The sequence below is a fragment of the Chionomys nivalis genome, chromosome 4 (assembly GCF_950005125.1).
Source record: "Chionomys nivalis chromosome 4, mChiNiv1.1, whole genome shotgun sequence".
In the NCBI taxonomy this organism is placed as follows: Eukaryota; Metazoa; Chordata; class Mammalia; order Rodentia; family Cricetidae; genus Chionomys; species Chionomys nivalis.
In genome coordinates, this window is record NC_080089.1 from 63,307,897 (window position 1) to 63,320,655 (window position 12,759).

Consider the following 12,759-nt stretch of genomic DNA (forward strand, 5'->3'; position numbering starts at 1 on the left):
TCTCTGTGTAACAGCCTTGGCTGTCCTGGAACTAGCTCTTGTAGACCAGGCTGGCTTCGAACTCACAGAGATCTGCCTGCCTCTGCCTCCCAAGTGCTGGGATTAAAGGCTTGTGCTACCACTGCCCTGGCTATTATTTGTGTTTTAATAAATAAAGTTTGCCTGAAGATCAGGGTGCAGAGCTAAGCCACTAGAGGCCAGGGAGTGGTGGCACACACCTTTAATCCCAGGATTGAAGGCCACCCTGGGCTACATAAAATTAAATTTATCTAAAAAGAGAAATAGAATTCACACAAAGGTGATCCCAGCATTTGGAATCCCATGCCTTTAATCCCAGCTCTAGGGAGGTAGAGACAGGAGTGGTATAGCTGGACAGAGAGGAATATAAGGAGGAGGGGACAAGAGTTCACCGGAGCCTGAGATTTGATGGAGATACAGTGCAGTATGGGCAGTCTGAGGATTACCCCTTTGGTCTGAGCATTGGTAGAAGGAAAAGGTCTCTCTAGTGGCTAGTGACTCTGCTTCTCTGATTTTCAGCTTTAATCCCTTTATCTGACTTTTGATTAATTAAGACCAACTAGAATTCGTGTTACACTCGATTTTCCCTGTAGCTGAGCAGCTTCAAGGCTGGGTCTTGAACCCAGGCCTGTTCGGGACTGGGCCTTATCTCCCCTGGTCCCTCAGCAAGGTCACAGTTGTCAGCTCGAATACTCTGGAAACCTAAGGTCAGTCATGCCCATTTAAGCGGGTGTCCTTCCTGAAATGTGGGCTGAGTCCTCATACCCACAATAGGAACAGACAGGGGGCTCTGTCTCCTGTGTGCCTCAGCTTACCCACAATGAAACAGGAAGGACGATCACAGCTGTCTGGACTAGCACGACAGTCCACTATGGTCACACTGCCCTCCGTCTGTTGGTTCAGATGTCGAGGCTCCACCACGTTCAGGAGTTGAGAGTAGGACCTGGCTCAGAGCCACTGAGACAGGCTGGGGCTGCCATGGGGACTGTCTTTACCTAAGAGCCATTCACTCTACCCACAACCCATATCTAAGGTAAAAGCCAAGAAAAGCCTGGGCCTGGGATGTTTGCTTTCCAGTTTGTAGTGATTATGGGGTGATAACCACAATGGCCGGCAGAGTCAAAGGGACCTCTGTTCCCTGAGGCCAGGGGTCTCTGAGGACTGCAGGCTGCCCACAGTCTGAACTCATTGCCGTGGCTCTGGGCTTCTCTCTGCACCTCACCATCATTCTTACGACAATCTGCCAAGGTAGCTCAGCTGTCTAGCAGGACCAACAAGTGATGAGAGGCACAGGGGAGATGATGTGAACCGCCAAGCTCCCGTAGCCAGCTGAGCAGCAGTGTCCAGAGAAGCCCTCAGCCCGGATCTGGCAGAGTCTATTTCTGCTGAATTCCCCGACTGCCGGGGCCAGGCTAGCCCCTCTACTTGATGATCATTTTGGTTGTAAACTGAATAACCCAGAGAAAGAGGGACCAGAACCTCACTGCCACTGGGAGAGTCAGGAGTGGTGAGGCTCCAGGTACTCTGGTGTCAGGGAAGGTTGGCAGGGACAGCTGTGATACCAGGTGCTCACTGCAGGTCAAGCCTGTGCCCGGCTCTACTTCCTCCTCCTACAGTAGGGACAAGCCCGTGCACGTTGACAGAGTCTAAGGTCAAGCTGGCCTCGAATAGAGTTAACATGTGACCTTGGGGTTCATTCATTTGCTTCTCTCTCTCTCTCTCTCTCTCTCTCTCTCTCTCTCTCTCTCTCTCTCTGACACAGGGTCTTATCTCTGGCTGTCAGGGAACTAAATATGTAGACCAGGCTGGCCTCAGATTTACAGACATCCACCTGCCTCTGCTGCCCAAGTACTGGGATTAAAGGCCTACGCTGCCACCACCGGGCAAGAAGACAAAATTGTTTCTTTTTTTTTTAAAGATTATTTATTAATTATGTATACAGTATTTTCCCTACATATATGCTGCAGACCAGAAGAGGGCACCAGCTCTCATTACAGATGGCTGTGAGCCACCATGTCGTTGCTGGGAATTGAACTCAGGACCTCTGGAAGAGCAGTCAGTGCTCTTAACCTCTAAGCCATCTCTCCAGCCCGAAGACAAAGTTTTTTATCTTTTGAATAATCTTCATACAATGTTGTAATGCTCACAAAAACATTTTGTTTCAAATATTTTAAAAATATTTATTGACGTGTGTGTGTGTGTGTGTGTGTGTTTGCTTGCTTGCTTGCTTGGGTGTATGTATTTGCATGTGGATGCCCGTGGAGTCCAGAAGGGGCATTAAGATCCCTGGAGCTCTTCCGGTGCTGGGATTTAGCTCCGGATCCCTGAAAGAGCAAGTGCTCTTAGATGCTGAACCATCTCCCCGCCCCTTGTTATAAATATTCTTAGATCCACTGGGTAGTTAATGACATTTTGGAGACTGATATAGACAATTTGGATCCATAAATTTCAGAGAAATTTTCTCTTTAATAGTACAGCAAAACACATTGTTATGGTACCCTGGAAACTCTTGGCTACAAGATAAGGCTTATTATAGTCCCAGGCATATGTCTCTCTCAAACTAAGGACAAGAAAATCTGTCAGTTGACTTCAGAGCAATGCAAGGGGACGACAGAGGCCCAGAAGTCCTCACAGATTGATTTCATGGCTTATGAAATCACAGAGCCATGTAAAATCCCACCACATTGACTTCCTGTCTCCTTAGGGCCCAAGGGGACAGTTTGAACCTAGGCCTCATAGGTGGGATGGTGCCCCCACTGGAGATGGAGCCTCTGCCCCCTAGCTTTAGGCTGGTGTTCTGCTGGGACCTGGCCTTAATGTCCCTTGCTGGGTCTGTACACTGAGAGGAGCATGTGCTCCTTCTGTTGACCAGGCCACAGATCTGCAGACCAAGGTTCCTAGAAGAGATGGGAGGTGTCCTAGCTGGGCTTCTGTTGCTGTGATTTTAAACACAGATCAAAATCAGCGTAAGGGGGCAAGAGTTAATTTGCTATTATCCACCATCGAGGGAAGCCAAGGCAGAAGCCTGGAGGTAGGAACTGAAAAAGAGACCTGGGAGAAATGCTGTCCTCGTGGCTTGCTCAGCCTGCTTTCTTGCATGACCCAGGACCACCCGAATAGTAGCAGCACCACCCACAGGGGCTGGGTCCTCCCACACCAATTACTGGGCACGAAAATGCTCCACAGACTCACCAGCAAGCTGACAATCATTTTCTTTTCTCCCCCTCCACCCCAAGCAATCAAACAGGTCTCACTATGTAGCTCTGGCTGCCCTGGAACTCATTTTGTAGATCAAGCTGGCCTCCATCTCACAGAGATCTACCCACTTCTGCCTCCTAGGAGCTGGGATTAAAGGTGTGTGCCACCATGTCCAGTTTAGAAACATTTTCTTGGTTGAGGTTTTCTCTTTTCAGGTGACTCTGGTTTGTGTCGAGTCGACATGAAGCAATCAGCATCACCCATGCTGAGTCTGTTGAGATGGCACACGGTGAAGGCACCTGCAGCCAAGCCAATGACTTGCATTCGAGCCCCGAGACCCACGTGGTAAAGGAAAAGACAGAGGCCTACAAGTTGTCCTTGGACCTCCACATGTGCACTATGGCACACATGCACGCCTACACAGACATACACAAAAATAATAAAAAACACAACAGTTCCCAATCATCTGTAACTCCAGTTCCAAGGGCTCTAACACTTTTCCTGACCTCCTTGGATACCAGGCACACACTGCAGTGTACAGACATACATGCAGGTAAAACACACATACACAGAAAATATGTAAATAAAAAGGGGGCAGGGATATGACATAATGATCTTCCAAAAAATATTTTAAAAAGAAAGATTTGTCCCTAGAGGTATCAAGAGACCATTGCCACAGCCCATAGCCCCCAGGACTTCTGTTTGGCTTGATGATAGTCATTAGCCGCCTGTCAGGCCCCCGTCCCAGCACAGCTCTAGTCCCTTGGGGACACCTAGGCTTGCAACCCATCCCTCCTCCCATGTCAAATCCTTCTTTCAAGACAAGTGGACATGCTGCCCAAGACAGCAAGAATTCGAGCTGCCTGGAGCCTCTAGGGCCCGGGCCTTCGTGTTGGTTAGGCAAACAGGCCCAGTCTGAAAGGATTCAGCCAAGGTCATCCAGAAGGTTGACCTGCACAATCGACACAAGGCTCTGAAGTATATTATATCAGAGCCCCCTCCCTCCCTGCCTGATTCTCAGGTTTTTCTGGATTCATATGCTGCCCTAGCCCTACTGTTCGCTATAAATATGTATCAAGTGCCTGCCACACGTAGGGCTCTGGTCTGGGCCCTGAGGACAGCCGTGAATAACACAGGCACGCGTCCTACCCCCTGAAGCTCACTACCTCTGGAGCAGTCTGCTACCAGTCTCTCAAGGACATAAGAATGCATCAGGCAGCAGACGTGCAGGATTTAGCAGGCCCTGAGCAGAGTCATTGCTCTTGGACTATTCTCCCTCTCTGCAGAAGGCACTCAAACCCCGAGTTCACACGTGAGGAGGGAGGACGCCTGGAGAATGAAGACACCAGACAGGCAGGACCACTTCCTGCCACCCCAAGCCAGAGCTCTGGAACTGCCCTTGCGGGGTGGGTAGGTAGGTGCGCGGGTCAAGGGAGATGTGTGTATTCTCTGTGAGGCTCCCCCTTTAGGAGAGGTGAGTGGGAGGCTCTCTCAGCTTTGTCTAGGGGTATTCATCCCGCCCGTGTGATGCCAAAGTGGCTGGCTAGCCCTGATTTAGGACAGGCTCCCTGTCCTGGTATTCTGACTCTCTAGTCAGGTTCCTGACTTTTAAACGGACTTGGGGTACTTTTAAACGGACTTGAGAGGCACAGGTCCCTCCCAAATAGAAGCTCTCTGGCTCCCTCACAGTTTTGATCAGAAATTACCTAAATCCCTTGGGCTGCTCGGGGAAGAATGGGTCTCCAGTGCACCCTCTCTTCAGGAGCAAGGATCCCACTGTGGTGACAGAAGTTCAGCGAGCCAAGGGAACACTCACACTGCCCTGCTGGGAACCCCTAACCTAGAAGCTCACACTGCCACGGAGGGGAAAAAAAAAAAAACTCCGGCCAGAAGCGCTGCCTAGGCAGGGTGTTGGCGCCCCCTAGGGGAAGTTCAGTCAAGTGTCCCGGGAAACCACACCAATCCCTGATGGTAAAGTGGGGGCAGCAGTTTAATTTGGCCTCAACATTTACACAAAGAATGTTGTTATTTAAAACAATTTAAGTAAGTCTGGTGTGGTGGTGCACACCTCTAATCCCAACACTGGAGGCAGAGGCAGGCAGGTCTCTGAGATTTCCAAGACAGCCTGGTCTACATAGTTCCTTGCCACACAAGGCAACAAAGCAAGATTCTGTCTCAAACAAAGTAAAGCAAAGCAAGACAAAACAAAACAAACAAACAAACAAACAAACAAAGTATCCAGGTGAGAATAGCACAGAGGGCTGGACCCAGCCTACTCAAGGAGTCAGGCATCCCCAAATCAATCAATAAATAAGGTGACTGGCTCCTTTCAGCATACCCAGGATGGCCTAGTTCTAGAACATTATGGAAGCCCATTTTCCCAGGAACTACATTGCTCCGGCTGGGGGCAAACCAAGGCTGCCCCACCTCCAGCATGATGTGGGATTTCCTTCTGTATGCTGTGATTACCACTGATAAATAAAGGAATGGCTTTGGGCCTACAGCAGAGCTATAGGGGAACAGAGCTAGGCAGGGAAAACTAAACTGAATGCTGAGAGGAAGAAGGCGGAGTCAGAGAGAAGCCATGGAGCCCTGCCAGAGACAGACGCCAGAATTTTACCCAGTAAGCCACTGCCAGATGTCAATACACACGTTAATAGAAATGGGTAAAATTAATATGTGTGAGTTAGCCAATAAGAAGCTAGAGTTAATAGGCCAAGCAGTGATTTAATTAATACAGATTCTGTGTGATTACTTTGGGAGTCTGACCAGCCAGGAAACAAACTGGGCCTCCCTCCAACACCAGCACCCTGGGTCTATCAGTGAAGAGGTCAAGAAAGTTTCCTTAGAAGCCAGAGAGCTGATCCAACAGTTAGTATGAATTATCCTCCCAAAATTCATCTCCCAGCACCCACATCAGACAGCTCACAACTGCCTGTAGCTCCAGTTCCAGAGATCTGTGGCCTCCGGCCTCCATGAGCACTGGCCACCAGCACATACATGGTATATGCACACATATACATAGAAAATTTTTAAAAAAAGAAAACTTCTTTAGTCTGGCTGGGCCATAGACCCCTATAGCCTAGGATCCCCTATGGCTAAATAATGATGTCCCCAGGCAAGAGCACAGAAGGATACTTTGACCCTTAGGGTCTCTAAGAATACTGCCCTACCCTCAAGAACTAAGGTGGGCATTCTAGCCATTAGAAGGAAGTCAGGAAGGTTCCCGGAAGTTCTGTGCCTAGAAGGGCTTGACAGAGGGGACTGTGAGCATCACAGGCGCTTCTAATTTTAGTGAGGTCCAAAAGCAGCAGCCGATTCTGGGTCTGAAAAGGACACCAAAGTCAAGAGCAAACAGCTGAGTCTCACAGCACCAAGGCCGCAGGGAAGGGCTCACATTGTCCCTTTGCTCCCACTAACGGAACGCCAAAGGCGCGTTTCTCTCTCCCCTAAGCCGCTGGCCTGAGACTCACACTGCCAGCCTACCCAAATTATCCCTCTGCTCCGTCCTGAAAAAAGGGGAGCAACTGGGTTGGAGAGATGGCTCAGCAGTTAAGAGCATTGCCTGCTCTTCCAAAGGTCCTGAGTTCAATTCCCAGCAACCACATGGTGGCTCACAACCATCTGTAATGAGGCCTGCAGGAAGAATACTGTGTACATAGTAAACAAATAAATAAAAAAAAAAGGGGGGGGGGGAGCAGCTGACGAGAGTCCCAGCCCGGAGCTCTCTGGCACCACTGCCAGGATGGAAGACTAGCTCTGCTGCACAGCCTCAACCTCCACAAGCCCCCATAAGCCTCTGGGCCTCCATTTTTCCATCTGTGACGTGGCAACAAGCCCCACCTCAGGAAGAGGTGACGAACCAGTTCAAACAGAACCAGGCCAGCAAGATAGCTCGGCAGGTAAAGGAACTTGCCACCAAGCCTGATGACCTGAATCTGATCTCTGGAACACACATGATAGATGTCTCTCGAACTGACTCCCACAAGTTGTCCTCTGACCGTCACAAGATTGTGCATGTGACACACACACACACACACAAATAAAATGCAATAAAACCTTAAGAAAAGCATTTGACACTGAGCCCGAATCAGCAGGCATCACCTCCTTCTCCAGAAGGCTTGATTGACCCTCCTGGACCATGAGAGCCCTTATAGCCCAGATAGTTTTCTGTTAGCCACTTCCTCCCGACCCCCTACCACAGAATGTAGCCCAGACTCTTGTCAAGGACTTACTACAGGCTTTGGGGAGGGAGAGTCGAAGGAACCCTGATTAAATCCTGCTGAAAGTGCTGACTGGCCTGCCAGCCCGGCACTTGCCACACACCTGGCCAGAATAAATAACTCTTTATACAAGGCCTGACTGGAGGCACTGGCTACCAGCCCTGTGCTCCCGACAGCCGACTGCCCCACCCTCGGTCTGGGAATCTCTATGGCATACCACATACATTTCATGAGGGACCCTAAGTGGAAGGCACTGGTGTCTGAAGTTGTAGACAGGTGGCCAGACCCACCCAGTCACAAAATGCAGACAGGGAAGGGGCCTCCACAGGTGTGACTGGGCCTTCAGGTGGACATACTGGAGTAGCCACAACCCCCTCTCCCAGGCCCCACCCTTAGGAGTTGTGCATGCCTAGGCATCCCACAGGTGACACAGGTGGCCTTTTCACCTGGGCTCTCAGCTCGCTAGTCCTGGGGCAAGGAGGGAAGATGGAGGAGAGAGAAAAAGCATAAAAAAGATGTTGATAAAACAAGAGGTACATCCAGGTCAAGGGTTTCTTCTGGAACCTTCATGCCAAGAAAGGGCTGTCCAGGCCTCAGCAGGCTCCAGAGCCTGGTCAAGAGCAATCATCACCAGATCCCCTATTCTCCTGGCAATGAGTGACCCATTGCAAACACACACTGTGCCTGCAGACACTCGCTTCTCTTCTGTGGACCTACTCCAAGATTTTTTTTTTCTTTTAGACAGTATTTCACGTAGTTTGGGCTAGCCTCAAACTCACTATGTAATCAAGGATAACCTTGAACTTCTGAGCCTTCTGCCTCTGCCTCTTGAGTTCTGGGATGGCAGGCTTGTGCCACAAGGTTTTACGCAGGGTTGAGGGTTGAACCCAGGGCTTCAATGCATGCGAGGCCAGCCCCAGTGCCAAACTTCTCCATTTTGATCCTGTTTATTAGAATAGACATAACGGTCTCCCTTGTGACTCAGGACACTGAGACAAACATGAAGCTTCTAGATCATGTGGATCATGTGGAATTACCATCCTCAAAGGTCCCTGTCTTAGTGAGGGCTTCTATTGCTAAGAAGAGACACCATGACCATGGCAATTCCTATAAAGGAAAAACACTTAATTGGGGTGGTTTATGTTTTCAGAGGCTCAGTCCCATATCATCATGGTGAGATGGTTCAGGCAGACATGGTGCTGGAGGAGTAGCTGAGTGTCCTATATCTTGGCTTGCAGGCAACAGGAAGTGCTCTGAGATACTAGGCGTGGCTCGAGCATATATGAGCATGCAGTAATACACTTCCTCCAACAAGACCACACCTACTCCTATGAGGCCACACCTCCTAATGGTGACATTCCCTTTGGGGACCATTTTATTTCAAACAACAGCTGCTTACCTCTTTCCCAAGAAAGTGAAGCAGAAAGGAAAAGAAGACAGAAAGCCAACCATTTAATCACCAACAGCTAGCTATGGCACTCACCTGTGGTCACGCTGCTGTTTGGAACTGGTGGGTTGAGGTTATGACTAGGTTAAATATGAGCTGTCCAAAAATGGAGGCCACTTGTTACACGTGACCACTGAGAGCCTGAACTAGGCCACAATGACCTGAGACGCGAGTGTGATCCACATGTCAGCAGACAAAAACTTGGTAGGGAAATCTAGATGTGATGTGTGTTCCTTTGAAAGGCTATTTTGGAACTTGGGTTGCTCATGGACAATCCTCTTCCCCCTATCCCTAGCCCACAATGACACTGAGGAGGCCTCAGCAGCTGTATGGGGAGGGCTTCAGTGCCAGTGTGTCTCTGCCAGCTATCAGAAGATTCAGGGATAGCCAGGCGGGGGTGGCACACGCCTTTAATCCCAGCACTCAGAAGGCAGAGACAGGTGGACCTCTGTGAGTTCGAGGTCAGCCTGGTCTACAGAGCTAGTTCCAGGACAGGCTCCAAAATTACACAGAGAAATCCTGTCTCGAAAAACAAAAACAAAACAATAACAACAAAAAGAAGATTCAGGAAGATGAAGGAGCACCGACTGATGGTGGCTTAAAAATCATCAGGCCTGTTTTGTATAGTCTGTGGGTTCAGGAAAGCTTGACGGGGGCCCTTCCTGCACAGGTCATCTTGGCTGTTGCCCTGGCTCTCCAGTGCCCACAACTGTGCCTGGAATAGGGCTTGACAAAGGATTTTGAGTTTACAAGTCTGTGAATGTAATGCTCACAAAAGAACGTCATCGTTTATGATTAGCCCCACTTTACAGAGGTGAGGACAGATTAAAAGGCATTCAGAAGACCTAGGGCTGGGGCTCCGCTGGCGAAGCGTGCACCTAGCACGTATGAGACCTTGGGTTTGATCCTCTGCATCGTACAAATGAGTGTGATTCGCACACACTGCCATCCTAGCACTTGGAAAGCTAGGAGCAGAAGAGTCGGAAGTTCAACGTCATGCTCAGCTCTGTAGAGAATTTGAGACCAGCATTGGCTACAGGTGACCCTGGCTTAAAAAAACAAAAGGGCCAGTGAGATGGCTCAGCAGGTAAAGGTGCTTGCTGCTAGGATTCAGGCTGAACAATCAGAGTTTAATTCCAGGAACCCATGTAAAGGTGGAAGGAGAAAACGGACTCCATAAAACTGTTCTCTGACCTTCTACCATAAGAAGAAGTGAGATTGAAGACAAGCAACAAACCCCATTAACTTGCCTCGCCAATGTGGCATCCCGGTATTAGCAGTTTTAAAGTTTCCTTGGGTTCCCATCTGAGAGGCACCAGCCAAGTCCCAGGCCCCACAACCCACAGGACATAAGCCAGCTCTTGAAGTCCATATTCTAAGGCAGTGTCCTTGTCTAATCCCAAGAACTCGAGTCCCAGGGTCCCACCAGCGGGCAGAGAGAGCCCAGCGAGAGTCTCACTCGATGACACCAACCTCTTCCCCCCTTGTCCTTCCCTGACTCGAAAGAGCCAAAGCCCAGGAGAACAAGGGGTGGCTCAGACACTTCCTGTTTTCTTGGCCACAGTGACAGTGAGATGGAAACAGCTTAGGTTGGGGTTCATGGCCTGGAGAGAAGGAGGCCAGAGGTGCAAGGCCGGTCTGCCCCAGGACAAGGCAGGAGCCAGCTGGGTGAAGCGGCACAGTGTGGTTTCCTGGCCTTTGGGAGCGAAGACAAGCGTGGCTTGTCGTGGTTTGTCGGGTGGCTGGGACAAATGCAAAGGAGAGGGGGCTTGGGTCAGCTTTTCTTGAAGTGTAAGGGGTTTTTTTTGTTGTTGTTGTTGTTTTGTTTTTGTTTTTTTTTTTGAGTCCTTAGGGATTGAATGAGGGCCAAAGGTTCTGCTTTTATGTTTGGTTCAGGGAAAGGAAAGCAGACAAGCCGGGAGGCTACGGGGTCAGCAAGCTATATGCTGATTGACAGAGGAACATTGTGACTGCCCTTACATTAATCACCACACAATTTTAGTAAACCCACATCAGTTTTCCTTCACAGAACAAAACATCCAAAGAGAAAGAGTTTATTTTGGCTGATGGTTGTGGGGGTTCAGTCCACACTCAGCAACTTCATTGTTTGGGGGCATTTATTTAGGACAACACAAAATGATGGGAGAGCATGGCAGAGCCAGCTGCTTTTCTCATGACCCAGGAAGCAAAACAAGCAAGAGGACTGGCAGTGAAGCCCCATCCGTAGAACACTTGCCTATCACGCACAAAACCTTGGGTCCAATCCACTGCATCCCATAAACTGCATGTTGGCACCCACCAGGAATCCCAGTACTTGAGAAGCAGAAGCCGGAGTATCAAAAGTTCAAAGCCACATCAGAAGCAGAAGCAGCTAGATCCTGGTAGAGTGCTTGCTGCTCTATCCTGAGGATCAGAGTTCAGATTCCAGCATCTTGTTGATTGGCTTACAGATGTCTATAACTACAGTCCCAAGGAATCCATACCTGCCCCCTTCTTACTTCTGCAGGCATGTGTGTGCACGCACGCGTGCGCTCACACACATACACGTACACACACATACACAGAGTAAATATGAAAAGGAAAAACCAGATATCTGATGAAGGATAACTTGCAGCGTCTATGAAAACCACAGATTTCAGGGGCACAGATTTCAGTGGTTAAAAACACTTCTTTTCGCTCCTTCCCACTGCTCTTCTGAAGAGGCAGGCTGGTCCTTGCCTCCTCCTCTTTCTAACTGTATTTCTCTTTCTCTCTTCCCTCCTCCACTGCCTTTATCTCAATAAAACTCCCACATTAAAAAAAAAAAAATAGAACACTTCTGTTCTTCCAGAAGACTGAAGCTCTTACGTAGGTGTGCTATCGAGCGCCTATGTTCCAATTCCAGGGGATCCAGCGCCCTCTTCTGGTCTTCATGGTCACCCTCATGCACATGCCCTCCTCACCGTTAAAAGCAAATCTCAATTCCCCTGTTATGTGTACACACAGGTGTGGAAATAAATGTGCAGTACTGTTTATTGTAGCCTTCTTTGTGATGGCAAGGCGTTGTCAAATTAAAAGACTGTCTCCACAGGATCTGCTGAGTGGTTCTGGAACAGCATGCAATAAAGACAAGGAGCCAAGAATATCCACGGCGTATGGCAGGGAAACAAAAGCATCATGTCTGCGTCCAGTGACATACATATAGCCCACATGTCTACATACCAACTCCAAGTGAAAGCCCAAGGGAATGCAGGGAGGGACTCAGATGGCTATCAGAAGCTGCCACCTGGGAAAGGTGGAGAAAGGACAGGAGCCTGGTGGGCTTTATCCTCTGTTTGGACTATATTTGAAGAGTGGTTGCCATTTCTTTTTTTTTCTCCTTCCTTCTTCTCTCTCTCTCTCTCTCTCTCTCTCTCTCTCTCTCTCTCTCTCTCTCTCTCTCTCTCTCTCTCTCTGTAACAGCTGTCCTGGAACTTACTCTGTAGACCAGGTTGACCTCGAACTCACAGAGATCTGTCTGCCTCCTTAGTGCTAGGATTAAAAGCTGTGCCACCATTTTCCAGCTTTTTCCCTCCTTTCTTTCTTTCTCTCTCTTTTTTTTTTTTTTTTTTTTTTTTTTTTTTTGGTTTTTAGAGACAGGGTTTCTCTGTGTTACTTTGGAGCCTGTCCTGGAACTAGCTCTTGTAGACCAGGCTGGTCTCGAACTCACAGAGATCCTCCTGCCTCTCAGTCAGTCAAGTGTTCTTAACCGCTGAGCCATCTCTCCAGCCCATCCCTCTGTTTTCAATATAGTTTTATCATTGTTTTCTGTTTTGAGCTAGGATCTTGAAAAGACTGTCCTCAAACTCAAGAATACTCTGCCTCAGTTTCCCAAGTGCTGGGATTAAAGGTGTG